This window comes from Toxorhynchites rutilus, chromosome 2 (genome assembly GCF_029784135.1).
Source record: "Toxorhynchites rutilus septentrionalis strain SRP chromosome 2, ASM2978413v1, whole genome shotgun sequence".
Taxonomy (NCBI): Eukaryota; Metazoa; Arthropoda; class Insecta; order Diptera; family Culicidae; genus Toxorhynchites; species Toxorhynchites rutilus.
The window spans coordinates 274,766,124-274,780,427 of NC_073745.1; the positions used below are offsets into that span (position 1 = coordinate 274,766,124).

At 36.8% G+C, this 14,304-nt stretch overlaps 1 protein-coding gene across 2 annotated transcripts in view; it reads right to left on the reverse strand.

The window, feature by feature from the left end:
• The window catches only part of LOC129767330 (probable serine/threonine-protein kinase DDB_G0282963), a 362,089-nt gene extending 348,165 nt beyond the window's left edge, over positions 1-13,924 (reverse strand). Inside the window, exon 1 of one of the 2 annotated variants that reach the window (XM_055768073.1) lies at positions 13,779-13,924. The gene's annotated coding sequence lies outside the window, so the exon portion shown is untranslated. The remainder of the gene's footprint in view (positions 1-13,778) is intronic. The other variant, XM_055768069.1, reaches the window with a different exon arrangement.
• Positions 13,925-14,304: the final 380 nt, after the last annotated feature.

A 14,304-nucleotide genomic window follows, 5' to 3' on the forward strand; every position in this document is an offset into this window, starting at 1 on the left:
CGCATTTTAAATGCTCTGCTAACTTTTCTCTATTTAGAAACATGTCAAGAACATGTTAAACGTTAGAATTTACACACGAAAATGTTACGAGCAAAACATTATTTTTTCCAGGAGTCTTCATACAAAAATGACATATATTCCAAAAACTATAAAAGATAGGAAGTTGATGTCTACGACAAAAGTTTATATTTTAATAAGATCTAAAACTTTGTCGAACACACTATATCGCTATCTTGACTTGAAACAACATTAGGATAAGTTGTATTTTTTTCAAAAAAAAAATAAAACAGTTGTTTTTTTTTTTTAATCTAAAATATATATTTTTATTAAGGCTCATATGGCGTCAACCTGACGGGGCCGGGAGTTCAATATTTCGACAATGTTTGCCTTATAACTATGTTAGTAATATGTAACCGATTACTCGCGGTTGGCTCGAGGTTAGTATTACAAGTGTTTTCGTAATTGTGATGTTGCTGTCTTCAATGATCTGTACCTGTGCCCGACACGGGATACTTCCTATTGGGATGCAGCTGACCATTAATCAGCAACGCCCCCCTAGTCTGTACCCCATATCTAGCGTGGTGCGTCTTCTCGAGGAATCCAGGATAGAATGGTCACTAGCCGGCGCAATCATCAGCTCGTGTAGAGTTGTCATGACAGTTGTTGTTAGAAAAACTTTTTCCCTGTAAAAGTGCCCATCTTCCGATGTATGGACAACTTGTTGGAAATTTTAAGGGCTATTCATATATATATATATATTTGCGAATTTTTAAAAAATACATTTATAAGAAAAATGAATATTAATTTTTAAAATAACTTTTTTTTAGCGAAATTTGTTTCCAAAAAAATTTTGGTATTTTCATGTAAAAATTTAAACAATTTCTTACATTTCATCCTTTGACATGAATTTTGTAGGTTTCATAGTTATAATTTTTTGTAAAAATTTAAGAAATTTTTTTTTTCAAAAAGTAGTCTAATTATTTTCCGAATATTTCAAGTATGCAAAGTTGCTTAAATGATCCATATCTTTACACCCACAACGTTTCACTGCTATCTGAGATGGTAATGCCAACGTCCAATCGAGTTGGCATGAAATTCATCCAATTCGTGCTCATTTCTTGTTTTATGTTGTAGACAGTGTTACCACACGTACAGATTTATCTGGAAAGGTACAGATTTTCTCGTTATTTTTGGTACAGATTCTGTACGGTACAGATTACAGATTTTCGTCAAAAAGTACAGTTTGGTACAGATTTTTTCCGAGTTTGAAATTTCCATCGAAAATTTTATTGAATGATAGTATGCAATCTAAATTTAGAAATACTATGTATAAGCATCATCAAACACACGAGTGATTTGAGTATTGCAAATGTTAATGTACAACGTTAATACGTACTAGTATTTGTAGAAAGTAAATGTAAATATAAAGTTAGTAAGTAAATATAAAATTTTGTAGTAAATAAATGAGTATTGTTTCATATTTCATGATTTTTCTCTACAATGAATAATTTCGATGGTACAGATTTTTGGTACAGATTTGTTGAAGAAAGAGTACAGATGAGAAAGTTTTTTTCCCTTCTGGTACAGATAAATATATGGCAACACTGCTTGTAGATCTTGCTATTAACTATTTTATGGAATTGTGCTACAGGATGTCATTATATCGAGCATGTTGTTTGGTTATGTAAAACATGCAATTAATGAATTTAACTGGCTGCTGATTTAGAAGTTCGAAAAGGTATACGCATGCATATTTTTCAGAACTTCTTCTTCTTGAATGGCGTTAACGTTCGCTGTGGAACTTTTGCCGTCTCAAAGTATGCATAACCTAGCATCATTCATTAATACTTAGTTAAGATTTCTTAAGCCCAATAACACGCCTTGAATGTAATCCGAGGGGCAAGCTCTAGAATACGCGTGACCACAGTGCAAGTCGAAGGAAATTTCTCTGACGAAAAATCCCTCTGGCCAGAACGGGAATCTAACCCGAACACCCGGCATGATAATGTATAATGCTAACCAGTCGGCCACGGGCGCACGTTTTCAGAGCTTCCATTTCATGTATAAAAAATAAAGATTTTGAACAATGAAAAAACTCAATTCATATTCAATTACTAGACACAATCACAGTCCTATGTCAAGATCCCGTCCGTGCCCCTATACCCAGACCCATAATTTTTTTTTTGGCATGAAATTCATTTTAAAAATGTAAATCACGAATGAAAATTAACTTTCACGCATCCAAAAAATATTCTGCATTCTTTCAAATATATACCGGGAATTAGTGTTTTTAAAGAAAATGCTTCATCATCAAAATTTATATTACCGCCTAATTTGTATTAGGGTCTGTCCACATTGGTATGGACAACGTGGACAACTTTAGGGTGGTTGGGGCTACGAAATTGTACACGCTTGTCCACGATTAGTGGAGAGGGGGTATACATAATTTCCACGTGGACACTTTGATTAAGCATTTGAAAAAATACATTTACATCACATTCTAAAATTAATCTGTTCTGTATTTTCAATGATTTTCTAATTTCCGCCCACGCTGATTACTTTGCTTTTATCAATAGAAGAGTTGAGCTACTTGAGAGTGGTGCCTTGTTGCATATACGCATTTTTCATTGATCTATATATTAGGTTGAGGGAAAAGTTATTCATTATTTTCTCGGTAGCAGGCTTAGGTGATGAATATCTCGCGTAATATCGATCATACAATTTCAGGTTTAGGCTCGCTGTTTTGACGTAGGACTACGTCTTTCATTTCTATACCGGGGTGTAAAATCAAAGTTTCGAATACGAAAGCGTTACGCCGGAGACCGAGATTTTGAGTGTTAATAGCTCCTAAACAACTGAACGAAATGGTATGATAAACACTTCATTCGAAAGATAAAATGTCTACGCGTTCTATTCTTGTTACTTTCTGATCCAAAAACTTGTTTCAATAGTCTTAAATTTGCTTTCAAAATAGGCTATCGAAATCACCAATCGGTATATAAGCGAGCGCCGCTCGGAAATCCACTCAGTTCTAATTGAACAGCAATTGGAGCATGTTGTCGCTGTTGTGGTGAAGCTCTTCATTTATCATGAAAGCGCGGATGGACGGTGTCACCAAGAGCCTGTTTGTGCACCTTAGGCCAGAAGGGAATCCATCAGGAGGAGAGTGATGCTACAAACGGTTCCCCGGGAAGATCTCGAAGCAGCCGCTACACACACACACACATACACGCACGGAATTCTTTCCGTTTGGATCGAGAAAGATCCGGAAAATAATCTGCCAGTTCTTCTAGGAATTTAAAAATACATTCATGTGAAAGAGTTTATTTGAATGTTTTCTATCCATGTAACACTGTGACCAAATATGTTTCAATCAAGTGCTATTAACAGATGGTTATCGAGTTAGCATTAACCACTGGTGGGCTTCCAGTATCGAGGAAAATGTGGAAATATCTAATCGTTACTGAAAATAATCTGCCAGTTCGTCTGGGAATTTAAAATTACATTCATATGAAAGAGTTTATTTTAATGTTTTCTATCCATGTAACACTATGACCAAATACATTAAGTTTTGTGATTTTTCAATCAATCGCAATCAACAGGATAGCTTCTGAAGATTATTCTTCCCCATCAGTAGGATATTTCCGTATCCAATATTGGATGCATAAAACCTTGTGCCTCCAACGTAACGCTCTCGTTTTCGAAGTTCTCCAAATATTCATTCATTCAGAATGAATTCAGATTCAACATCATACAAATGATCTCTAAATCAACGATAGTCCTACGTCACCCTTGCGGTTATACCATAGATATAACCCACAAAATCATTCAGACCAATTAGTTTATCATCAATACTGCTGAAAACTATGGAAAAAGTATTATATGAACACATAAAGTCTGTATTCATGTGCAAATGTCCTTTATCTAAATACCAGTTTGCCTATCAATCAGGCAAATCCACAGTCACAGCGTTACACACGCTTGTGACTAAAATTGAAAAATCTCTTTCGTCAAAAGAAACTGCATTATGTGCGTTTCTTGATATCGAAGGGGCTTTCGACAATGCTTCCTATGTATCAATGGCACAGGCTATGAGAAGAAGACATTTCGATGACTGCATAGTCGAATGGATCAAAGGCATGCTCACAAATAGACAAATCACCTCGGAGCTGGGTGGGTCATCGACATCTGTGATTGCAACGAAAGGTTGCCCACAAGGAGGGGTTCTATCACCTCTACTTTGGTCACTGGTGGTTGACGACCTTCTTATTAGTTTGGAGGCGAATGGTTTCGAAACCGTGGGTTTTGCTGATGATTTAGTCATAATGGTACGTGGCAAATTCGACGATGTGATATCGAGTAGGATGCAGATGGCCTTAAACCTTACACAATCATGGTGTATCAAAGAAGGTCTGAGCATAAATCCCTCAAAAACAACAATTGTTCCTTTCACCAAAAAGAAGAAACTGCATCTGCAGACTCTAAATCTTGGAGGAGAGGAAATAAAATTCAGCGTTTCAGTGAAATATCTAGGCGTAATCCTAGATGCTAAACTAAACTGGAACGCACACTTAGATGCAATTATCAGTAAGGCCAACATTGCCCTATGGGCATGTTCTAAAATGATAGGTAGAACATGGGGCCTGAAACCAAAAATGGTTATGTGGGTCTATACAGCAATTGTGCGGCCTAGGATAACCTATGCCACATTAGTATGGTGGCCAAAGACTAAGGAGACTGTAGCTACAAAAAAGCTAAACAAACTCCAACGACTGGCATGCGTTGCTGTAACAGGAGCAATGCGAAGCACACCATCAAAGGCATTGGAGGCTATCCTTCACTTGTTACCTTTGGGTCAACATGTTCAGCTGGAGGCTAATAGAAGCGCTCTAAAGCTAAAAAGATATAAAAAAATATTAGACGGGGACAAAACTGGTCATTTGAGCATCCTGAATCTCTTACCCTTTGGGCCAACCTCAGAGATGAACAGCGATTGGATGGAGCCAAGGACTAATTATGACATTCCATACACAGTGATCGAACTTTCTCGTTCAGTATGGGATGAGGGTGGTCCCGATGTTCGTAATGGTTCAATCCTGTTCTATACCGATGGGTCGAAAATGGGTAACAGAACAGGTGCTGGAGTGTATGGTCCCAGAATAAAAATTTCTGTAGCTATGGGGAACTGGCCAACAGTTTTCCAGGCAGAAGTAGCTGCAATAATAGAATGTATAATTGTCTGCCTTAAAAGAAATTATAGACATGCTAAAATTTGTATCTTCTCAGACAGTCAAGCAGCACTTAAAGCCCTCAATGCTTTCAAGTGCTATTCAAAAATTGTCTGGGAATGCATTTGCCTTTTACGACAACTGTGTCAGAGAAGTTCGGTACAACTGTACTGGATTCCTGGCCATTGCGGTATAGAGGGAAATGAACAAGCAGATGAACTCGTAAGACGCGGCTCAAGCTCACCCTTCACTGGTCCAGAACCATTCTGTGGAATTTCTGAATGTGTGTTGAAGAGTGAGCTGAAGAAATGGGAAGACCGGGAAGTAATGGCCAACTGGATGGCTGTACAACTCAACTAGTCAAAAAAATTTATCACGCCGAGTATTAAAATTACTCAACAATTGCTGAGTCTTAATAAGAAAGACTTCAGCACATTCACTGGTCTTATAACAGGACACTGTCCGAGTAAATACCATCTCAAAAACATAGGTTTAGTGCAAGATGATATCTGTCGCTTTTGTAATGCCGAAAGCGAAACCTCGGAACATTTGCTCTGCAAATGCGGAGCACTAACAAGACGCAGACTTCAACACCTTGATAAGGCTATTCTGGAGCCCAAGGAAGTTTGGTCTGTGTCGCCGATCAGGACTATAAATTTTATCAAACAGATTATTCCTGATTGGCACCTATCTCGCTATAGCTTTCAGTCTACTTCTTCATCAATAAGCAGTAGATAAGCTTGAAGCGTAGTACAAAAAATGGGGCATACCACAATAGTTCAAACTAATGGACGCAGTGGTTCACACCTAACAAGGGAAAAAAAACCCACTTCCTGTTTTTTGTTTATTCCATTCAGTTGTGAGTTACAGGGTGTTAACAATGCACAATGGTCCAGGAGGTGCATTTAAGTGGAAATTAGCTCAACAGTTATCCTCTAGACAAAAACTGCCTTCGACAAACTTGTTACATATGATAGAGGTATATATGGTCGATGATATAGAAAATCTAACTTTCTTATCTTTATATATAGAGATGAACATAAAGGGTGTGTCACATCAAATTGCATCACGGAAAAAACGCTGTAGAAATTCGCCCAGTAGACCGATCCTTTTGAAAATTTTAGACAGTAAAATAAAAACTATTAAACAACTTTTGGCATTTTCTTTTTATTCATATTTCGAGCCCAAGCCCGTATGCTCGCACCTTCCTCCTTACCCCGTCCATAAGGTTCTGTACAACGTCAGGTTGTAGTTTTTTTTGAACAGAAATCCATTTTCTCTTGAAATCCGCCTCCGATTTGACAACTTTTGGGTTCTTCCGGAGGGCCTGCTTCATAATCGCCCAATATTTCTCTATTGGGCGAAGCTCCGGCGCGTTGGGCGGGTTCATTTCCTTTGGCACGAAGGTGACCCCGTTGGCTTCGTACCACTCCAACACGTCCTTTGAATAGTGGCACGAAGCGAGATCCGGCCAGAAGATGGTCGGGCCCTCGTGCTGCTTCAATAGTGGTAGTAAGCGCTTCTGTAGGCACTCCTTAAGGTAAACCTGCCCGTTTACCGTGCCGGTCATCACGAAAGGGGCGCTCCGCTTTCCGCAAGAGCAGATCGCTTGCCACACCATGTACTTTTTGGCAAACTTGGATAGTTTCTGCTTTCGAATCTCCTACGGAACGCTGAATTTGTCCTCTGCGGAGAAGAACAACAGGCCCGGCAGCTGACGAAAGTCCGCTTTGACGTAGGTTTCGTCGTCCATTACCAGGCAGTGCGGCTTCGTCAGCATTTCGGTGTACAGCTTCCGGGCTCGCGTCTTCCCCACCATGTTTTGCCTTTCGTCGCGGTTAGGAGCCTTCTGAACCTTGTATGTACGCAGGCCCTCCCGCTGCTTGGTCCGCTGGATGAATGAACTTGACAAATTTAGCTTATTGGCGACATCCCGGACCGAACTTCTCGGATCACGTATAAACTGCTTAACTACGCGCTTGTGATCTTTTTCACTGACGGAGCATCCATTTTTGCCGTTCTTCACCTTCCGGTCGATGGTTAGGTTCTCGAAGTATCGTTTTAGTACTCTGCTGACCGTGGATTGGACGATTCCCAGCATCTTACCGATGTCCCGATGTGACAACTCCGGATTCTCGAAATGAGTGCACAGGATTAATTCACGACGCTCTTTTTCGTTCGACGACATTTTTCCAAATTTACGAAAAATTGACAGTGAAGCATGGCCAACGTGATCTATACACTCTTACCTGATTATAAGCGAAAGCTGAAGATATAATTCCTAAAAATTAAATTTCTACAGCGTTTTTTCCGTGATGCAATTTGATGTGACACACCCTTTAGTTCGACATTGTTGTAGCCCGTTACAGAGACGAACCAGCCTACGGCTGAAATTCTCTTCAATAAAGACAAAAAAAAATTTTGTGGCCCCAGTTATTTGAAACATCTTTGTAGAACAAAGTATTTTTCCTTCTCTTGAAATAATTGATATAACGCTTCCTCTAAGTTACGTTAGGATCAGCATGAAAAAAACTTTTTTTTTTGCTCCAACTTTTATATTTCAAATGCTACATGCAAACTGTCTTCGAAAGACTTTTAGAACTTACTAATACAAACATTTTGCGATGCATTTGTCAATATCTCAACTCCACTCAAGTTATTGAAATTTCTTTTCCAAAAATACGCTCTTTTCATTTGTTTGTCATTCTTCTTGGGGCAAACATAAAAAATGTTTGTTGACGGAATTTGAAAGAACAAATTTCACTCTATAGAATATGTGATTTTCAAAACTATGTTATTTTTTTATGTTTGAGTAAATTGAAATTGAAATCATGAGTTTTTGGATGAAAACCCATCAATAACCTTGAGCAGGATTAAGATATTGACAAGACAATTTTGATGTACAATATTAAATATAAAAGTTAGAGTAAATAAACCCGTTTGTTCATGGTTACCGTAATGCAACTTAGATAGAAAGCGCTAAAAACAACTTTGTGCTAGATATTTATTCTCCAGATAAAAACTTTCTTCGACAAAGTTGTTATATACGATGGCGGTCCGACAAGTACTTAGCCTCATCGCCTGATAGTGTCAGTATCGCAAGAGAGATTACTAATCGTGGTCTGAGGATTTTTTTCAATTTTATCTCGATTTGATTACTTTTTGACCACAGTGCGGTAAAATCTCCACTCCACTCTAGCGATAAAATTATAAATTAAACTGTTTTCATACCGATATGATCAGGAAACATAGGATAGGGATTTGGATAAGACACAATCTCTCTAGAAACATTACTGAGATGTTATGATTCTTTCCTGTTTTTATTTTTCCTGACCACTGTGCGCCCTACATGTGCCTAGAAAGCATTTCTGAGGGGGTAATAATTTTCCCTTTTTATGAGTTTTTTTCTCACCACTGTTTGTAAACAATACAGCAATTCCAATATGGCTGAAAGTGCATTTCATATGATTGTTTCACCTGGTATATACAGAGGCGCCTTGCCTAAGATCAACTTTGCTGAAGACTAGTGATGTCTAAATTTTTCATTTATTCGATTATCGACTAATCGTTGGGGCATTTTTCAATATTCGATTCATTCAAATAATCGTCTTTCAATATTCGATTAATCGAGCGAATATTTTTTTCTTGTAATAATCACGTATCATGTTGTCATTCTGGTCGCGTGGTCTATCAGGTTGTCGATTTTCTATTATTGGATAAAAAAATGTTGGATAAAAAATTATATAGCCTAATTATTAACCTAAAAATGCATTAACCTTGAGAAAAATGCCTTCTTTCATTAATCGCGATTACAGTGACAATTATTCAATGTATTTATATTTTGATTTTAAATTATTCGATATAAAATTACTCGATTATAGTTTCAGATATTCGATTATCTGAATTAATCGAACGATTAACTGACGTCTCTACTGAAGACTCCATTCTTCTAGAGAGCACCTCATAGGAGCTATTAATTTCCTTCCGATTTGAGGGCTTAGGCTTATTGCGTTCAAGACGGGTCTATGGTACTAGGTGAGGCCGTTTCGTCACTAAGTTGGTTAGGGGAGCGGTATATGAAAACAGTACGAAAGAAAGCAGATGGGGAATTATTAGCTTGAAGCGTGAAAGAGACAGACTGATCACGAGCGAGCTTGGGCACAAGCGTATTGTGCTTTGTTTACCAACAAAACACAGTAGACTTCCAAGATGGCTGCAGAGTGTTAGTGTTAGTGTATAGTGGAAAACGTCGTAAAACTCGAGCTAGTGCTCTGAAAGTTAAGGCTGATTTAGACGATGCCAGTCAGCGCTCTAGTTGAAGTATCCAGTGAATAGAGAACAGATACTCTGTTCCAGTTAGAGGCCAATTACTTGTTCGATACTGGTACAAATAACTTGAACAGAGTGTCTGTTCTCTGTTCACTGGATACTTCAACTAGAGCGCTGACTAGCATCGTCTAAATCAGCCTTTAACTTTTCATGTTCAATTCTCCGCAATGGTTTTGTTTGTATTGGTGAAAACATCTTTATTTTTCCGATACTGATGCCAGACAACATCATTGAAACAGATATGAAAACTCAATAAAATGTTTTTCTTGAGTCATAACGTTTCATGTCATGAAAATCAATAGAATAAAATTGTGTTGATATCAATACAATTATTATTTTTACGTTTAATGGGTCTATAATGTAAGTATTAGAAACTTTTTTTTAGCAACATTAGTTAAGCAATTTGTATTGTAGAGCTCGGAAGACTGCCACGGCTGCGTATGCTTTCAAAAACAGTAAACGGAAAAGTATTACATTCAATCAAAATGCCTCGACCAACGAAGAGAAGGGTTAAGGCTCTCCAACGTGAATATGTGAAAACAATACGATCAACGAAGGAAAATATTAAGGAAATATCAACATCGAGTTACTATGCGGAAGAACTTGTTATTACCAAAAGAGCCACGATTCGCATGTGTTATAAATTTGCTCATGTTACGCTCGCGTATAATCAGAATTTTATTTCATATGCAAATGCACCTTATATATATATATATATTTATATTTGCAATTGTTCATCGGAACATATCTTTCAGACATTTTATTTGAGTATTGAATTGTAATTTTTTTTTCAAATGTATTCGAAGACTCGTGTCAATGAAGCGCCACACAGTCTGATAAGTGAATTGATCTATTTACGTGTGCTTTGCTCTTCTGTCACAAAGACTATTATCCCATTTTTACACGGGGTTTTACCTATACTACTACAATGGCTAGCTTCCACCTTCACCTTAATCTTTTTTGGTCATTAAACAGTGTATCATTATTCAAAATGGTACTTTTTCGCGAAATTAATGTGGTTTTTGGTTACAATAGAGCCTTTTCTTTCATTTGGTTACCATAAAAATTAGTTTACAAATTCATATTTATGGTGAAAAACTAAAAATATGTTTGATTACATTTGTCTCAAATTCCGAACACCCAAAATGCATTTTTTTTAAATCATACTTTTGAGCTACTAGACCGATTCAGATGATCGATATATCAAATCAAAGCGAATTAGCTATTATTCTTTGGAAAAATATAATATTCCCAAAAATTTGGATATTGTGCTGCGAAACTTGATTCAAATTCCGAATTTGCTAACGCGAACATTTTATCGCTGATTTTGACAGTCACTTTTTTGCAAATACTTAGTATTTATTATTCAATTATTGAAAATGTTAAAGTTCAGTAAATTTACATTTTAAAATGAAGTGTTCGGAATTTGAGACTGTTCGGAATTTGAGAGAAAATGGTATTCAATTTTAAATTAGTCTTATTTTGTATGTGGTGTTTTTTTGTTCTTTTTTTGTCAATGAAGACTAAAAATTTTTCGATTCATTCGTCTCCGCAAATTACATACTCGAAAAATTAAGTAGGCAAAAGTTCAAAAGGTTCTCAACTGTACTTCGTCCAGCTACAGTATCTCTAATTCTCTTTCTTTCGATGCAACGCAAACTGCTTTACTTTCGGGGCCTGCAACATTGAAATCGTTTTACTCTGATAATAATATTAAATTGAAAAAAATAATGACAATGGGCTTTATTAGTACTAACCATTGTTATTAATTTTTTTATTCTTTCATTTATGTAGTATTTATTACACCACTTACTACCAATATATCTGGGAGTTTGAAAATATGTGGAATCGTTGGCTTCAGGAAACGCTCGGTTATGGCAATTGTATGAAATGGTGGGTTAAAGTTACTAAAACAAAAATTCGTTCTTTTTTCATCTAGTGCGTATGGAAATCTGTTCTATCATTTATGTTATAATCCCAGTATGATAACTGCCCAAAAATACTAATCCTTCAAAATCGGTTTTCGAGAACATTCGAAACAATCAACGACAAATACATATTTGCTTTTTTAATGATTTGAACGTGGAGATTGTTTCCAAAGCAAACACAAAACCGCCATTGATTCCATCCGACATTAGGATTGCACTCTAAAAAATCCTACTGAAATTACAAACATTTCTTCGGTGACTTCAAAGGACTGTACAACAGTAAAATTACGCAATCAAGCAACATCTGAAAAAATGTATTTGGCAATAAAATCATTCGTCTGCAGAAAATCTCCGAGAAACGAGTGTCGAAAAGAGTTTTTCTGAAGATTTCTGTAATTATTGAGTGTGATATTCCCACAATCAACAACACACAACACTATCAATTGTTCAAAAACCGACATCCATTTCTCTCTAAATGTAATAATCAACACACTCGTGCTGTCATACCAATTACACTCTAAATCTAGAATACCACATCCTCCCCTCACATTAAAAATAACGATACCAGAAAACACTGTACAAGAAACCTTATTCATTCATCAGCTTGATCGATCATATTAAAGAATCTCTGGGGTTTTCTGATCTGCTACGTGTCAAGGCGCTTCGTGATTGATTCTCCGTTATCTGGTAATGCACCTTCAGACGAACAGGACTTCTTAGGATCCTTTGTTAGTGATTCATGTGTTGTCAAAATGACTGCGATATCTTTATGTTGATTCAGGAACTTCCTCCCGCGCTGTTTGAATAAAAATGAGGGTAAGTTTAGAGAAAAAAAACTTCGCTCGCATGTTTTCTTTAAAAAAATATCTTTTTTTTTTAAATTAACCTAATCCGCCAAATCGCTTGATTTCTCTCGTTAACTTCTATCCGAATATAATAAAAGTTGTTACCATTTGCCGTAATCCGTTCCAAATCTTGCTTAACTATATCGCTCATCTTAAAGTTTCATCGCGATCTCCCATGCAGAACATCTGATCAGCGTTTGAATAAATTCTTCCTTACGTTGCTCTGATTCCGCTCTGTGTAAATTGAGGGGCGAATTCTCTTAAAAAGGCTTGAACCGCCACGAACCCGATAGCACTTTTGATGCCGATTTTCCCTGCTTAACCTCTATCACTTTTGTTTCTTCCAAAACTCTACGCGATATACCGATCTCCACTAAAGTGATTCCTGGCCTTTCTCCATTCTCAACACTTTCCAGTTCTTCACTTGATTCCCCCGAAAACGAAATATCACTCACCCGCCAAAATCCGCTCATATTTACAGAAAATTAACATTAAATATTGTAAATATTCGCGTTTGCAAACTGCGACTGGTATCAGTGCAAGCAATTTTGAAATTAGGTTGAACGTCAACGCTGCTTATTTTCTTTTGTTTCATTTCATGAGCGGCAGTGTGTTTGTTTTCTGTAGTTATATAATTATTTCAATTAATTTATTTCGAATGTTTGTTCATTTCTTTTATCCATTCACTTGTATATGCTGCTATTGTGTATTACCCGACTCAGCTGTTTTGTTGTAAACAAGTTGGCCTTGGGCTTGACCCGACTCAACTGTTCCTTGAGTTACATTCAATAAATTTTGATTGTTTTATTTTATTTATTTGTTCAACCTCAACCCGACTCAACTGTTTTGGCCTAGAGCTATACTCGACTTAAAACTTTTAGTACAAGTTGGCCTTGGGCTTGACCCGACTCAACTGTAACCGAAACTCGATGTATAACTTTTCTGCATAAGTTGGCCTTGGGCTTAACCCGACTCAACTGTTTCGGCCTAGAGCTATACTTGACTCAAAACTTTTAGAAAAAGTTGGCCTTGGGCTTGACCCGACTAAACTGTTTTGACCGTGATTTATATTCAGTGTGATGCTTTTTATTTATAAGATGCCCGACTCAACTGTTTTGATCTCAGTAAAATCATTTTTCTGGCATTCCTTCTCGTCAGTTTCATTTCGAAACACTGGAAATGAAGGTAATGAAGATAGTGGAGTAACGAGCGATATCGCATGCACTGCCATAACCACCTTTCACATTGCAACGTCAATACTTGTGTCTGTTTCTTCCATATTCACATAGAATGCCATATTCACAATGACGCCATCACATTTTGCTTACCAATCCTGATATACTTCTTCTACTACTCCACCTCGATTCCTAACTCATTGTTTTCATCTGTTTCCCCGTCCAAACTAGAAACAAAATTATTATTTATCGTTTGTCTTTTTTATCACTTACCAATCTGAGAATTTGAATAAAATCATTCTCCTATCCAGCGAATCTAGTATGGCAGGATCGCCAATGTGATATTCCCACAATCAACAACACACAACACTATCAATTGTTCAAAAACCGACATCCATTTCTCTCTAAATGTAATAATCAACACACTCGTGCTGTCATACCAATTACACTCTAAATCTAGAATACCACATTAAGTGCAATTGAATGTAGTTTTATTTGAAGCTCATCGATGTAATATTTATAAAAAATGTATCGAAAGCATTCAAATGAAGAAACAACTAAATTTAGGCATACTTCTTCACTGAACTTTGACTGCGTGCGAGATACCAGTTCAGATATAGAAGCGAATATTAGAACAAAGGAAACAATAGTCAATAGTGCCTAAAATGCTCCAATTTGAAGAAAAATATTTTCAATGCGTTTAATTCCACAGAACGTAGATTTCTCGCGTAACTTTTGAAAAGGTCCTATGTAACAAATGTAAACAAATCGAGTTAATGGATGCACGCTATTAGTCTTC